Genomic DNA, 14665 nt, shown 5'->3' on the forward strand with positions numbered 1-14665 from the left:
GTTTAGTATGTGATTGCAGTAAAATTATGCATATCTGTCACCTACATGAGCATGAAGCGTAATACAGGCTTCTACAGATGCTTCGCAGTTTTTATAGCAAAGCACGATTTCAGGATCTGGGCCCACAGACATACATTATCAAAGCACATCTTGAAAAGGCCACAGGTACTCCCCACTGTGCAACTCTCAAACCCTTCCAGATCTGCTAAAACACTCTGAAAGGATGCATATATTTAACCACCGCTAAATGGGATTAGCCAACAGTGATGCAGCATAGCTTCCACCAGCTAGCGGCTGACCCACTTTCGCAAAAGTAGGCAGGTGTTCTTGTTGTTAGTGTCCCCCTGGGTCCTCGTATCCCGGGTGATTTTGGATGGAGCCAGCATTAATGTTTTTGTCCCGGGGAGCCTGGTGTCACTTTCAATTTTTCAGAACTCATCACGTAAGTATACCCCTGTGACTGCCAGCCGCGAAAAACTTCAGTGAAAGCGAGAGGGTGGAAGCGTTGGACAGGACTTTGGGCTTAGACTTTAGATGGCTAGCACTGACCATCCACTGAGACTGACCAGCTATAACATCTTTATCGTGTTTCTTTTAAATGGGCAGTCGTTGACACTGTGAAAAAAGGACATCTTGGCAATGAAAGCATCATAAATCTAGTCGATACTTTGGATACGTGGCATTTTGAGATACAGGTACTCCATAAAACTGATAGAGAAGCTTGGCATGCACAGATCTCATATCCTTAAAGTAAGTTATTATTATTATTATTATTATTATTATACAACATCGCTAAAGAAACCCTTTAGTGTCCCTAATATCTGTATAGATACACATCAATAACACGTGCACTAACATGGGTGGAGCTACTGGTGATGCGTTCGCTGTTACAGATGGATTACAGCAGCGTAGCGTAGCATCAATAGCTGTAACAGCATACAGCATTATATACTCTCTAATGTGGTTATAGATGTGTAATAAGATGAGGATAGTTTTATTCATATGATCTGCTGCTTTTGCTTCCAGAGCTAATGAGATGCGCTTGTGTAATTACATAAGCTGTACTACTGTAATGCACCTGTAGCAGTGAATACATCCCCACTAGGGTTGCAGCTGTATACCATGATATGAAAATTTATGGTTATCGTACTATTTGCTTAATACTGAGAACCTCATCAATAGATTAATGGAGAAAATAATCAGCAGATTAATCCATATTAAAAATAATCATTATCTGGAAAAAGAGATCCACCTTAAATGCAACGTATTTATTTATGTATGTATTTATTTATTAATTTATTTTAATTTATTTTCAAAAGGGAGACATATTTTACATATAATTCTATTAATAAATTGTCTCAAGTTGTCTTTAACTTCACAGCAAATCTTTTGTTCAACCAAAACAACCCCCATTCTGTCTTTAAGGGCCAATGTATACTAAAACTAATAATAATAATAATAATAATAATAACAAGAAGAGGAATTGTGAAGTACTGCATACTGATATCATAAAACCGTAATATCTTCCTAATTGCCAGTAGTTCTAATGATATTACACAGACTATAAATGTGTAACAACACAGTAATTAAAGATACTTAGTAGAAAGTAGATCCGCACTTCTTTTTAACCTCCTTTTAATCTTTTTTCATCCACAAACATTTTCTGACAAACATATATGCTGATAAATCACACTTTTGCTGTTTCAACCCTGACTAGAGCGCCCCCTAGTGGCTGAAAGTTCAGTTCTGCTGTATCTGTAGCTCCGCCTCTAATTGATATAATGATGCTAGTGAAGATATTTCCGTCTATTACACAGCGGTGGGCGACAACCTTATAAATGTTGGCACTCCAGCTGGTTGCTATGGTGATGCCTTCTGATTGGCTGTTTTCTACCCTGTCTACCCTATCTCACTAAGCTTTTCCATCCATAATCCATGTACTGAGATGGCTGGAGACCCGCTGATACTGAGGGTGGAACACAACAGCTCTGGCTTGTGAGACTACAATGCAGCTAGCATAGCTTCCTAAAGCTGGAAATCAAGCAAACCATTGGATTAAACCAGTTTCCCCAGATAAAGTGACTTAAAACAGGTATAAAATACATCATTTTACAGCAAATCTCATTGATTAAAGATGATTTCACTTGCCAAGAGTTGACTGAGAGATTTGCACAGTAAATGTTCTTCCATTTGTCTTGAATCGATGTGCAATTGTTGGGAAAAGGGGTCGTGCAATGATGTACATGTATAGGCGTTTCATGATGCTCCACTTCCATACACATTTCATGATGAATGTCTTGAGAATGAGAATATCTGCTTATGGCCTACAGTGCTGTTGTAGAGCCTGCACCACTGTCTGCATTTCATACGTCTCTTTTTTTGTGCAATTCGAGGGGTAGATTCAGGGCATATAATGTAATATACAAGTCCAGTTCATTCCCATGCACTGTTATACGCCACAATGCTCCTGAAGGCTAGTGTGAGGCATGATGTGGAGGACAGAGAATTGGTTCAAAGTTCAGTACGTTGAGCAATAATGCATGTTTTATCATAAGTGAATCATTTTTGGGGGAAAAATTATATATATATATACATTGTACAACGAAAAAAAGGCAGAATTGCACACATGACAGTGTCGTCTGGTTGTATTTGTATATACACCCTTAAATGGTGCCTTACATAGTCCTATATATCGCACATCGTCATATTGTTAGCAAGATCTCATTACAGAATGCAGATAGCTAGTTAGCGTCTGTAGATGACGTAGGTAGAAATCGCTTGGACCGTGTTGTTCTATAGATGACTGTAGAATCCTGTGGATTGAAAGGTAGAGTCTAGGAGCTTTGCTATCTAATATAGCAACATCATTGGCTGCGCTTGATAACCTGAATGAAGTAAACAGTAGATGAATGTACTGAATGTACTGAATCTTCCAGGATGGTATTCTGGAAGGGCTACATGTTCAAATACGTGCAAGGCTATAGGCCCCGTGTTTTCCTCTGGACGCTCATCGCTGGCCCCCATCTATTCCAACTCTACAACTCCAAATGCCTTATCGTAGAATCAGCGCGAAGGACCAAAATGAGCACATTCATGTCCAGTCATTGCTTCCATTCGGAACTCCAGAGGTCAACGCAGCAAGCGGCCATCCTTGTATGCTTTCTGATCGCTCTGCAGTCAACCGGCGTGTATTCTAAGCTTCAACCTTGCTACTCAACTACTGAAACTACTCAACACGTCTCGAACGCCCCCCAAAAGCAGTAGGATGTACGCAATAGTGTAACGCAACCAATAGCATATCTAGTCTAGTCAACTGCATTACTCTTCAGTGGAGAACAGGTAAGAATATGCTGCCAGTAGACAGAGCATCTTCCCAACCCCAGTGCAACACTACGACGAATGGTTCCCCCAAACCAGCACGGTCAATATACTCTCCAGTGTGCTCTTATCCTGTGTGGGTGCAAATGCAGGTATTGGTCTAGCGTGGAGAGACTTGCCCATTTGTAACACGTAAGCACTGTGCAGTCTTTCATCATCATCATCATCATCATCATCCACTGTGTTTGGTCCTGCTTCTGTACTGAACCATTAGCCATCCCTCGTATTGTGTGCGAAATACAGCGGAGACCTTAAAAGTAAATGGGCGTTCTGTACAGGTGTCTTATGTCTCGTGTTCTTAACATGACTGGGTGACGAATTAAATGTGTGGCTTAATATGTACAATGTGTGAAATACAGAAAATAACAAATGTTGTTAATAGAGAGTCTAAAATAATGTATATATATATATATATATATATATATATATATATATGAACTGTAAACGTACATGGACGATGTACGCAATAAAAACCCATTTGAATATTCCTGGTGTCCCTGTTTTCTTCACATCTGTGTCTTTCCTGGTGTATCTACATCTCTGGGGTTACCAGGACTTTTTCTTTGGGTGGGCATTAAGATATGTGAGGTGGACCACTTCATTCAACCTAAAGGCCAAGGTTTTAGGCCACCACCTGTCAAGGGGTGGGATCTACATGGCACAGGAACAGGGTCATGGGCACCTAAGGCTCACTGATGCTCATGGAGGCCCCACCTAACTCACAGCTTACCGACTTTAGTCAAGTCAAGTCAAATTTATTTGTACAGCTTTTACAACTGTTGTCGTCACAAAGCAGCTTTACATAATTAGTAATTAGTAAAAGACAGAGACAACAAAGAAATAACGTAAGACATGAAGGATCAAAGACCCCCAGTGAGCCCCAACGGCGACAGCGGCAAGGAGAACCTCCCTCAGAGCTGGAGGAAGAAACCTTGGGAGGAACCAAGACTTACAAGGGGGACCCAACCCATCCTCCTCCTCCTCCGATCAGAACTATTTATTAATTATTGATAAAAAAATGACCAAACCAGATACAGCAGATAGTTAATAGTGGTGATATTAATAGTGCAGATAGTTACGAGTCCTGGGAGGCTTGGAGAAGGTAAAAAGAGAGAGTTAGTTCTTTAAAGGATCTGCTGCTACTGTCAGTTAGTCTTGGTGCAAGATACCACAGCAGGACGCCTTCAGAGGTCTTGTATGGAGTCCATGCCTCAAACAGTCAAAAGCCTTATTCTTTCATTCATTAATTGACTAAACATTAGATTTCAAACATAGACATTTCTGAACCAGTTCCATGTAAGTGAGGTAGCAGTAGGGTCTGTTTACAATCGCCGTCAATGACCTGTCATTTCATTGACAACTCATTGACCCTCATTGACCTTGGATGTCCTTATGTGTCCTTGGTTGATGTCCTAGCTTCTTTTTCGTAGTCTTTAAGAGAAAGTTACCATGGGGCAACTCAATAAGCCTCAGAAACAAGTCAAATACTTTTAAATAATTAATAATAAAAATAAGTATTAGCAATTACCATAGGTCAGCATACACTTCCAATGCTGTCATAGGCCCAATCGTTTAAAAGGCCACTGTACTCCCACACATCCAGCAACCCTAGAGTAAAAGAGGGCAGAGCATCAGGAAGCAGGAGACGCAGGCTAATCGATAGGATAAGTGTTGGCCAGGTGCCTCTGGCTTTCCGGGCAGCAGTGTCATGGGGGAATGGGGGGGAGAGGAAAGTGGGTAAGAGGCAGACAGAGTGAAGGCAGACGGTGTGTCTCGGGCAGTGCTAGCCTTTCAGATGCCCCTGTCCTCATTCAAAAGTAATGATTTCACTCAAGGAAAAAGTCGATTACATAAGAAAGCATGTCAGAGGAGGCTGATGCCCACTGCCTGAGGGAGAGCATGTGAGGGTGACTGGCCACAGAGCACGGTGAGTGTGAAACTTGTCCTGATTGGGTTTATTTAAAGCATTGTGCTGCTTCCCGGTTCATGTTAGGATACAGGCCTCTGTGAGACCTGTCAGCAGACGGGTAAGTGTCATTAAAATGTAATTACATAGCAAAGAGAGGAATTGTCGTATTACAGTATTGGTACCCAGCCCAGTGCATCTGTCCCAATATTAATGACTTGGGTGAACTAGGACGCCTAAGACAAGTTAAGCCAATGCTCACCTCTATGTAATATACACTACATGTCCCAATGTTTGTGGACACCCCTTCTAATGAATGCCTTCAGCTACTACATTGAGTAGATGCACCCACTGCTGACACAGATGTGCAAATGCACACATACACACAGCTTATCCAGTCTCTGTAGAGAAGTACAGCCAATAGAATAGGACTCTCTGGGGCAGATAAACATGCCTAATGCCTAATGCCAGGGGTGGGCTAGAGCCCTGCACATTTTAGCACGACTCTGAAAGGGCTCACTAATGAGCTGATTCTCAGGGGTGTTGGGAGCAGGGTGCCTCCAGGACCTGCATTGAGAAACACCGGGCTAGAGGGGTATAAAGCCCTCCAGCATTGAGCTGTGGAGCAGTGGAAGATCTGTGTACTCCATCCAGTACTTCTGAGTGATCATCCAACATCCTGACCTCACTAGCGCTCTTGTTGCTGAATGCAGTCAAATCCTCACAGCAATGCTGCTCTAAAATATAGCAGAAAGCCTTCTTCTTCCTCTCTGGACCGTAGAGACAGTTACTCCAACAAGAAACTAATTTTTAATACAGTGAATGAGAAGGTGTCCCAATACTTTTGTCCATATGGTGTGTCCTCTGTAAAAACACATCTCCATTAGGATGCAAAGGCAAGTGGCTACAGCAGACTTCTGAACTCTTAATCTCTTGAATAAAGTTTAAATGCATATATAGAGTGGTGTCTTAACCACTGCTTTGCATTAAAGTGCACTGTTCCTGTTCCTCATTAGCAAATAATGGGCTGCATTGATTCTTTGTCAAGGGCAAATTAGCACTGCTGTCAGCTTTTCTTTACAGTATTTTAAAGATCTACATGAAAATGCTACATAACACATTTGATTTAATTTGGAACAACATTCAACTCTTAAACCGGTTAATATTTTTTCAATATAATAATTAAAGCAGCTATATGCGACTTTGGTATTTTTTTGTAATTCACTTTCACTCTACAGCAGTAAATACAAATCACGCTTTGAGCTTCTGCTATACACGTGCATTTGTTGATAAGCTGCAGAGAATTTGTACTTTGAGCCCCCACTAAATGACACCTTTTTCTGAACAAGCTAAGAGCCGCAGTGTCTCAGACCACCTTCACTGAGCTTCCAGTGCAGAAGCTAAGAGGATTCCCCCTGGATTCCCAATTAGTCCGGTAAGTGGAACAGTGCTCCAACGGTAAAAGTGCAGCTCATGGAAGTTCCTCTACAGCTCTACAACTCCTCCATGTACTGAACAGAAAGGGGGCGCCATGCAGGTCCTGCTGCAGACGACCAGCCTCCTTCAGCCAAGGCTTTCTATCTGTCAATCACTTCATTCCTAAGTGTAGCCCCGCCTTCTTACGATTAAAAACTGGGTTAAAAACTGGGTTTTACAAATAAAAAATGGGTCAATGTTAGCACAAAAAAATTAACTGCTGGAATTTGGAGACACTGGAGATGGAAAGACTTTGAGTTTAGAGGAGGGAAACGAGATGGAAAATGGGCAGAGTTTTGTCACTGAAACTACTATTATACTGCAACAAGCCAGCAGAGGCGCTACACCTGTGGTTGCTTCACTGCTTCATACACTATCAGGTTAAAAGAATAAAATAGTCAAAAGAGAGTCTAAACTGAGGGTTTAAGAGCATCATGGAACATGATGAACCACATGGCTTTTTTTATGGACGCCCCCAAACCGGAAAAATCCGGATTTTCTATATTAAACAGTAAATCCAACACTGATGCAGTGTTCACGTGCACTCTGCTCCGAAATACAATATTTCTGACATGACTTGCAGTCAGCAAAAGCAGACATTTAACAATGTATGTAATTCCTGTTTCTGAAAACTGCTGATGCTAGCAGGCAGTGTACAACACTCCTGTGGGCATGTGAGCAGATGCAGGCCCATGCGAAAAAACATCTGGACAGTATCTGCACTGCTGAGAGCTCTTGACAGGCTCATTTACAGGTAATGAAGATTATAAGCTGGACCAGTCAGTCACATTCCATAAGCTGTCAATCTGGAACTGGACTTACAGCCTACAGGAAGCTGAAACTGCACCCACTGCTACATACACTATAAGTCCAAATGTTTGTGGACACCCCTTTTAATGAATGCATTCCGCTACTTGAGGTTGCACCCATTGCTGACACAAATATGCAATTGCACTCACACACAGCTTGTATAGTCAGGCGTGGGCTAAAGGGGTATACAGCCCCCCAGCATTGAGCTGTGGAGCAGTGGAAGAACTGTGTTCTCTGGAATGATGAAGGTGGTGAGTGTGGGATGAGGTAGGGTTGTGAGCAATCAAAATCCTGATTGCTGAATGCAATCACACCCTCACAGCCATGTTCCTCTAAAATCTAATAGAAATCCTTCTTCCTTGGACAGTAGAAACAGTGGACAGTGTTTTATTACCCTTCATTTCAGAAGAAACAATGAATGAACGAGCAGGTGTCCCAATACTTTTGTCCCACTTTACACCCACAGCTCAGGAAAGGCTTGTTTTTGATCTTGTGGACTGGATCAGGCGTGTTGGGAGCAGGGAATACACTGAAACACTGCAGGGCAGGGGGTGCTCCTGGACCATGGATGGAGAACCACTGCTGTTTCCGCGGCCTGAGACAATGACCAGACAGCTGAAGCTGAAATTCAGATTCGGATATCTTCATCATGATTGGTTCGTAATGGACCCAATGAAATTTTTCATGCCCGTGAAAATGCCAAACAACGTATTACGTAAGACCTCCGGGGTGAGCTCAGGTTAACACTAAAGCTTAGTGACACTCTGCTTTGTTGCCTTTATCAGACAGTCAGTATGAATTGCTTAGCGGTTGCTGTATGTGTGCTGAATATGAATACATTTACCTTATATGTTGCTATTATTAATAAATGTTGCTCTAAAACTAGTGTCTTTGCCATTTCACCTGTTTGCCAAATCTTATATGCAGTTTTTGCACTAGATAAATTGCCTAAATTGCCTGAAATATTGATGTATATTTATTATTTTACTGATGACTGTCAGCAATTAGTGTACAGTGATCAGTTCTTAAAGGTGCTAAAAGCAGGAGAAACAGACAAGCGTAGGAATCTGAGACACTTTGACAAGAAGAACCAAACTGTGAGGTTCTAGACAGTGACTGGGTCATCAGAACATCTCCAGAACACCAGGAGCAGGTCTTGTAGGGTGTTCCTGGTATGCAGTAATAGGTCAGTACCTACCAAAAGTGCTCCAAGGAAGGTGAACCAGTAACCGGTAAACCAGTAATAGGGTAATGGACACCCAAGGCTCCATGGAGGTCCCGCCCACCTTACAACTGACAGAGGTCTTGCCTTCAGAGGTCTTGTGGAGCCCATGCCACGAATGGTCAGATCTGTTGTGGGGGCCTCTGCAATATTACCAAATTTTCTGCAATATTACTGTGTGTGTATATATATATATATATACTTACAGCTCTGGAAATAAAGAGACCACCCTACACTGTCAATTACTCTGGTTTTACTATTTATAGGCAATGTGTTTAAGGGATTTCATAAACCAAAGACAACATTTCCCCTAAACTCCAAATAAAAATATTACTATTTAGAGCATTCATTTATTTGCAGAAATGACAACTGCTCAAAAACAGCTGCTCAAATAATGCAAATAAATGATTATAATAATAATTATAATGTAAAGAAGTTATTATTCAGATTTAATCACAGTACTAATATCTGAACTCTGAGAGCATTCAGAATCACTATGGTGAAATGATAACCTCAACGGCCAATCACAGCCCTCATGTCTCGGCCGGCTCTCCACTAGTCTTTCACATTGCTGTTGGGGCTTTATGTCATTTATAGTCTGCAAATTCAGCTAATTCAGCTCTGTTTGATGAAATACCTGGAATAAAACGTCTGCCGTACACATAGAGATGCACAAATAGAGATGCCATACAAGTATGTATATATATATATATAACCGCACACACACACACACACACACACACATCAACAGAACGGGAGTGTTGTCAACAACAACTCTGAAGACTGTAATGTTGTCAGTGGATCTGCACCAAAGACAGAATGCCTCAGTCTGTGTGAGCAGTGCATGCGCCCTATAGGGAATCCCCCCGCGCGCTCATGCCCGTGCATGCTATTTTTAGCAGTCTTTTTTTCCGTGGAGGGGATTAGACAAATCTATTTTTGAACACACTCACTTGTAATTCAACCCACGGAATGGGAGAGGAGTTCACACCGGCTCCCTCTGTGGATTCAGAGTGTGATAAATAAACACAGAGAGGAGAATCAGTGTGGGGGAAAGACTGTCGTTCGTGAAGGTCTTCACTCATCCAGATCACTGAATTGTCCAGCAGCAGTGATGAGCCGATGCCTCTGGAAGCTTCGAAATGCAGTCAAGTTGACTTTATGAAGCTCCAGCCTATTAGCTCTGTCTGTCAGAGGGGACACAAAATGGCGTTGGAGAGTCACATGATTTCAGCTTTGCTGGGAAGGTGTGAAATGTGCTGAACTAAAGCTGCTTAAGCTGACGAAACAGCCTTTCCATATTCAGATTAAAATTCCAGCAGACTGGAGCAGATAAGGCCTCGAAATGCCCTAAGAATGTATAAATGTTATTAATAGTAAAATAACATAAACCAATAATTCATAAATGACAGTTTTCAACTGATCCGCTATCCACTGAGTCCACTGATCTGTTTACCTGTCTATCTGTCTATCTATCTGTCTGTCTGTCTATCTGTCTATCTATCTGTCTGTCTATCTGTCTGTCTGTCTATCTATCTATCTGTCTGCATATCTATCTATCTATCTATCTATCTGTCTATATATATATATATCTGTCTGTCTGTCTAGCTGTCTTTCTGTCTGTCTGTCTGTCTATCTATCTGTCTATATATATATATATCTATCTGTCTGTCTATCTATCTATCTGTCTGTCTATCTGTCTATATATATATCTATCTGTCTATCTAGCTGTCTATCTATCTGTCTGTCTATCTATCTATCTATCTATCTATCTGTCTGTCTATCTATCTATCTATCTATCTATCTATCATCTATCTATCTGTCTGTCTGTCTATCTATCTATCTATCTATCTATCTGTCTGTCTGCATATCTATCTTCCTGTCTGTCTGTCTGTCTGTCTGTCTTTTCAAGTCTTCTCTGTCTACCCTATGCTGTTAGGGTAATGGTTTCCACCAGCTTTTGAAAGAAATCGTACATCACAGAACTGTACTCCTTTATGTGTGTTATACTTTATAGTAATTTGCACCATTTTATTCAGGCTGATAAGTCTGAAAACCACGCACAGATTTCTAATGCCCTCGTCTGGATTAATGGGGTAATCCTGTCTCAGACTGTTCAATTAGAGCAACTATCTCACCATTCGCTATGCTCATATGTCACTGTCAAGGTAAACACTTTCAAAAGTGCACTCTCCAGCTCACATTAACCTCCACGGCGAGAGTGTGTCCCGGGATCAGGATGACTGCACCGACAGGCTGTAGGAGAGAGTGCAGTCCTGTGTCTGTTGGAGGTTGATAATTTATGGTAATGGGAGCTTATCGGAGAAAAGATGAAGTTTAGTGGAAGTGTTCTTAGGAAAAGATTTATAGCAGTAATTTTCCCTGCACACACACTCACACACACACACAGCCCCCAAATTCCCGTTCTCAGCAGTCTCTGTTGTGCAAACTCATTTCACTCAAGTGAAATGAAACCATTTGTTCATCCATTATTAAAGCAGTTTGAGACAACACGTGCTACAGTATGGATGGCTCTGAGCCAGGCATGGTGAAACAGAACCCAAGTGAAATGTTAATGTGATCAAAAATGCACCTCACCCCCTACCACCACCACCACCACCACCACGGCCATTCACCGCCGTTCACCTAGGCTCCGTCACCTCTCTGTCCTCCATTACGGCATGTGACATTAGCTCATCACTCCGCGAGAGGTTGCGGAGAATGACAGGCGACATAAGCCCAGTTGACAAGCACACACATGCCAACGGCCCAGGCATAAGCACATATGCCAGTGGCCTGGGCACAACACATTGCTCACTTTGGGATATGCTGACGAGGAGAGAAAAACTTCCAAATGCTGCGCAGCTGTGAATGCCACATCAAGGACCAGTCATCAAAGACATCAAAGAGCACTGATTGTAGATTAAAAGGCAGTGGATAAGAAGTCACAAAGAAGCCTCCTTTTTTCAGGAACTGAAAAACGTTCAGAAGAGAACTTCCTGCTGTTTAATTAATGTTTAATATCAATGCTTACCGCAGCACATTAGTCAAAGAGTAACAGAACAGTCACATGCAACTACATCACATTCTGGTCTTGATGGAGTTTAATGTGGATCTGCTGAGGAACTGTCGAGAGTAAAGGTCTAAAGGTGTCCCTCATGGCTCAGTCTTAGGACCTTCAGTTATTTGTTCTAAAACATCACCAGTGACCCAAAATGCAATGCTTACCTGCCTAATATGCTGTTGGTCCCTCAACGGTCCACAAAAACAGCTCACTCTACAAGGCCTCTTGTATCCGCAAGGGTATCTAACACCAAAACATTACAGCAGATTATTTACCGTAAGTCCTGAAAGTTGCGCGTTGGAGTTTGTGCAGATTGGACTTGTTCGAATCAAGAGGGTTTCCTATGGTATCTGGCACCAAAACTTTACAATTGATGGTTTAAAGCAACATTATGGAGCAATTGTCCCTTAAAATCATCAAAATTGTTGTGATGCTCCACTAAGTTTGGTAAGAAGAATAGCATAGCTGTCTCAGCATGCTGCTAACTGCACAATATACTTTTGGAGAAACAGATAGGAGTCATATTAGTGTAAAATCCTGTAGTATTACACAACCGCCTCAGCCCACATGCTTCTTTACCTTTCAGTGACGGTTCTATCAATCACCCAGATCATCAAGAAAAGGGGGGAGCCCAAAAGCAAGAAATGGCAATTTCCTGAAAAAGTCCTGAAAGTCATGACTTGTTGTTCCATGTGCCACCAAATTAACTGACACTTAACAAGTTAACTCTACAAGACCGCTGAAGGTGTCCTGTGGTATCTGACATCAAAACATTACAGCAGATGCTTTCAGTCCTGTAGGTGTTGCAGTAGAGCCACTGCAGATCAGAAACTGCAGTTACAGCACACGTACAGTGTCCGGACTTGGCTGTGAATGAGATGTAATAGAAAATTAGTCTAATCAGACCAGGGGACCTTCTTCCATTACTCCAAGGTCCAGTTCTGGTCCTTGTGTGTCCATATTAGGTGGTTTCAGTGGTGGACAGGGGTCAGCATGGGCACTCTGACCAGTCATTGGCAGTCTGAGGAGTGTGAAAGCAGTCCTAATATGCCATTGGTTCCTCATTGTACCACCAAAACAGCTCAAGACCTCTAAAGACGTCATTGTGGTATTTGGCACCAAGACATTTGCAGCAGATCCTTAGAAGTCCTGTAAGTTTCGTGGTGGAGGCACTGCAGATCGGACGTTTTGGTCCAGCACACACAGGATCCGTTATTGGCCGCCCTTCTTACATAAAAGAAAACGGAACTTATCAAGCTAGGCAATCTTTGGTTGGTGAGCTTTTATCAAACTAGCATTTTGAACATGTCCCTTTGGTACTGCAAGATGGATTAGATGGCATTGACCACTGCCCCAACAAAAGTCCTGTGATGAAGCATATTTAGTTTGCCCTGGGTTGCCCTGGAGTTAAGATCAGACTTTGTGTAGCATGGATTTTACTGTGAGGACAGTCATTTTTGGGCTCCTCTTGATTTTGCATGGCCCTTACACATCACTGGCTGCGATCGCAGCACCCATACCTCCAGGAAGTATCCCAGCATCCTCTCTGTCACAGTTGGCACAGTAGGACCTGCGGGGTCTGACTAAAGCTGCTGTGCTCTCGCCTGGCTGACTTACATTACTGAAACAAAGACCACTCCAACTGACGTGAAAGTCACATGGCTAGCATGTCGCAGAATACCTCTTTTAAGCTCATGGGGTGTGTTCACTATCCCACATTAAATGTGATAGCTGAAAGTTTATCTTACACGAGCTTAAATTAAGGGATTCTTTATTAGTGAAGACACAGCACATCTGGAGAGTTTGATCTTGACAGAGATTATAATGTAGCTGCTGATTAAACACTAAGGTTAAAGGGGTTCCACGAGGCTCAATTTTAGGGCTTATTTAATTTATGTTAATTCATTATTTCCAAAATTTCCAAACCAGATCTTCCCACATTTTCTTGAAGTGTGCATAGTAATAATCAGGCCTGTTTAGAAAGACACTTTCTGTCCTTTAAAGTATATCGCTGTTTTTACTGTGATTTCAATGTATATTGTTTAATCGATCAGACTGAACGTCAGTACTGCTTACTGATGGCTTCCACTTTGGCTTTGTGGTCCTAACCTTCAGAATACAGAAAACCACACCAACGTCAGGATCGTTCAACAACTGCAATTTGCTTCTGAAGCAAAGGCAAGTTGAGTCTGTTTCTCACAACAGTCAGCTTGCTAACATATTACTGAAACCCAGCAGGTAGCTCCTTGTATTTTACCATAACAGCCCAACTTTACCAGAGTAAGGCTTTACTTGTTAACATTTTCTAAGGAGACTCTAGTAGCAGGATGGTTTGCTTGTTGTGAGATACATATGTTGATGTGTGTATAGTGTATGTGTTGTGTAGTGTATGTATAGTGTGTGTGTATAGTCTATGTGTAGTTTGTGTATAGTGTGTGTGTATAGTGCATGTGTGGTGTAGTGTGTATAGGGTATGTGTAGTGTGTGTATAGTGCGTGTGTATAGTGTATGTGTAGTGTGTGTAAATAGTGTATGTATAGTGTGTGTATAGTGTATGTGTAGTGTAGTTTGTATAGTGTATGTGAAGTGTATGTGTAGTGTAGTGTGTATAGTGTATGTGTAGTGTAGTTTATGTGAAGTGTAGTGTGTATAGTGTATGTGTTGTGTATGTATAGTGTATGTGTAGTGTATGCGTAGTGTAGTGTATATATAGTGTAGTTTGTATAGTGTATGTGTAGTGTGTGTATAGTGCGTGTGTATAGTGTATGTGTAGTGTTTATGTGTAGTGTATGTATAGTGTGTGTGTAGT

Source organism: Salminus brasiliensis, chromosome 2 (genome assembly GCF_030463535.1).
Source record: "Salminus brasiliensis chromosome 2, fSalBra1.hap2, whole genome shotgun sequence".
NCBI lineage: Eukaryota > Metazoa > Chordata > Actinopteri > Characiformes > Bryconidae > Salminus > Salminus brasiliensis.